Source organism: Lissotriton vulgaris, unplaced genomic scaffold, assembly GCF_964263255.1.
Source record: "Lissotriton vulgaris unplaced genomic scaffold, aLisVul1.2 SCAFFOLD_599, whole genome shotgun sequence".
NCBI lineage: Eukaryota > Metazoa > Chordata > Amphibia > Caudata > Salamandridae > Lissotriton > Lissotriton vulgaris.
In genome coordinates, this window is record NW_028243097.1 from 280,037 (window position 1) to 283,234 (window position 3,198).

Genomic DNA, 3,198 nt, shown 5'->3' on the forward strand with positions numbered 1-3,198 from the left:
CCGCTATCGCTGGATATTTTAGCACAATGGAGAAAAACGTTGGACTGGTGGAGCACACATAATAAAATAAAAAAACAACTACCGATCTCACCCCCAGGGGGGCAGAAATAGGACAAAGAGTTGCAGTGCTCAAGTGTGTAATTTCTCATTCAGCCTACCAATATATCCTGTTGGCTGTCTCTCTTACTGGTGGATCTAATACTAGCATTCCTCGACACTGGTCTTGTGAGGTGCCTAGTAGATACCAGTTTTCAACTAAAACCCAGATTATGAGACTCCGCCAATGGGTGGGCTGATGGGTATCTTCTATATCCTATTTTTTCACATTGCTGTCTGTTTCTCTCCTTAGAATGACTACGTCTTCACTCTACATCCAAGTGTTTAGCACTTTGTAGTCTCTTTCCAGACCCTTAGCATCCCCTGTGTGTTGTTACTTGTAAGTTTGGGGGACAGGATGCAAGCTGGTCTTTAAAAATCCCTTTCCCCTTAGACCCTCCCTCACATTGTTGATTTTCAGATAGCTGAAAGGACCCTTGACAGTTATGGAGGGCTGAGATAACTGACCGGGCCCTTCCGACCTCCATTGTGCTGGGTTCTCTGGCCTGCGCTGAAACCGGAACAGGAAGGCGCAGGTTTGTGGACCTGTAGAGGTGCGGCTACGAAGAGGAAAATAGACGGTTAGTGAGGACTGAGGCTTTCTGCTGTGGCTGGCCCGTGAGAAGCTGATTACCGACGAGCCTTATACTGGGCCCTCGTGACATAGGAGAGTGGAGGAACCTGGTGAGGCCTGGAGTTTACGGCAGAGGTAGAAATACCGCACTGAACACCAGTGTACGGCTGGACCCCCCAGTGACCAGAGATGTGGTGAGTCAAGATGTGCTTTAGTGGGGAGAGACGGTCGGGGAATTGCCCGGCGGACACCCCAGCAGCTATGAGGTGAATAGACCAGTGCAGTGGGCCGAGTGTACTCGCTCGGCCATTCCGACCCCCGCTGTACAGGGCTCTCTGACCCCTGAGAAATCAGGTACAGGAATGCGCAGGGTGAACAGGAGTGGCAGCAGCAGCAGTGGGGGGATGAGACTGTGGCTGTGAAGGCGATTACCTCCCTTGTCCTTTACGGCCCACCGAGTATGTGGGGCCTGTAGGGAACAAATATGACCCACGCCGCATAGTGCAGAAAACGTTTCAAAGGTTGAGCAGCAGACCTCCACACTGAAAGAAGAAGGTAATACGACCTGTGAGAAACTACTTTGCATGGAGAAGGTGCTGGAGGTCATAAAAAATGAAAACGAAGACCTCGAGGCCCTGTCTCGAAGCAACAACTTGCGAGTTTTTGGATTTCTAAGACCACAGCCATGACCTGGATTGAGGACTATGTGGAAGAAATGCTCCGATCTCTCTTTGGAGATGCCCTGTCAGCGGTATGCATAGTGGACCGGGCCCACAGATCCCTTGACCCGAAACCCCTGCTGGGACCACCAGCCAGACCAATAGCAGTGAGACTTTTAAACTATAGGGATTGTGACGTGGTGTTTCACAGATCCCGGTACCTGCAGGAAACCAGATATCAGGGGAGAAGAGTTGGCCCAAAGGCTAGGGCGGTCGACCTCCAATCTGGGGAACTAGGTTCGAGTCTCGGTATTGACGCTGAATATCCTGTGATTCTGGGCAAATCACTTAATCTCCCCGTGCCTAACAAAAAAAAAATTATGTGTCCTCATGTAATGCAATTGGTGCTATGTAAAGCGCTCTGATACCCGATTCGGGTCAAGTACGCGCTCTATAAAACTCTGTAAAAAAAAAAGATATCAGTGCAATGCAGTCTCCTTCTACCTCGATTTTACCTTATCTGTCCAGGCTGCTGAATGAGAATTTGTGCCGGTTGAAAGACTGCTGCAGCAACTGGACATTGAGTACTCTTTGCTCTATCATGCAAAGCTTCGTATTTTTCATTCTAGTAAAAGCTCGTTCTTTACCGATCCCAAGACTGCCACCAAGTTTGTCCGCAGCCTCAAACTTTCCAAACCAGCAGCATCTGCAAACAAGGATAGAGTGGCAGAGGACCCTCTTAGTGAACATGATTGACAGTCTGACCCGGCATCAAGAGACAGGCCGGATAGGGACCTTCAATGCTCGGAGGGCCTGAACCTTCATTTGTGCTCCTCTACGGGTGGCACCTCTCTGGCACATTAGCTCACAGGAATTGAGCTTGGCCGCCTGAGTGAATAAATGAGAAACCCTCTTGGGTGCTCATTGTCCAGCCACCCAGAACTCAAACGCTGGAATATGCTGGGACCACTGGCGCCACCCTCTGGGATGAGTCCCATGTTAGCAGTTGGCCCTTAGTGGCCTGGTTGGCGTAGAATTGTTTTCTGTCAGCCATGTTAAGCAGCTGTAGTGGGTGGGACGTGCTACTTTTGGGTGATTGGTAGTTTTACTTGGTTGCATTGCTTTTTTCTTGTCTTTTTTCCCCCCTCTACCCTCTCTGGTCTCACCTCAGCGGGTGACGGACGCTTCCCTAGTGCCAACGCGCGTAGATATACTGGAATGCAGGTATAAGGTGAGAATGCCAGCAAAATGACCATGATGAAAGTGGTAATGTGGAATGTGCGTGGACTGAATGACGGCAGAAAGATGCGATTAGTTGCAGCATATCTTAGCCAGCATGGTGCAGACATCTGCTTTCTGCAGGAATTGCTTTGACGGGTGCCAGTTGTACGCGCCTGCGGGCGGGATGGAAGGCATAAAAATTCATAGCGGGTTACTCCAACTATGCCAGAAGTACAGCCATCATTCTTAGGAAGGGACTCCTGTGGCACATAGTTGGGGGGTGCTTGGAGGACACCAGACCAGGCTGATATCGGTGTATGGTCCTAACACAGATGACCCCCAGTGTTTTGGCGAGGACTGGCGGCTGGAGGAATCTTTGGGTCTCAGGGTAGTATTATAGGGAGGGGACTTCAATGTGATCCTCGACTCGGAAAAAGATAGACTAGGTGGCTCCTGCATACCACATCCACGGGCCGCGGAGCAGCTACAGGTCCTCATGGAATATCATGAACTGGTAGACATATGGCACCATCAACATTCCCACAGTAGGGAGGTGACTTGTATCTCTACAGCGGTCCCCACCTGAACTAGAATCGACTTTTGGCTGGCATCGCACGCTATAGACACCTGGGTCCGCACCGCAGCAGC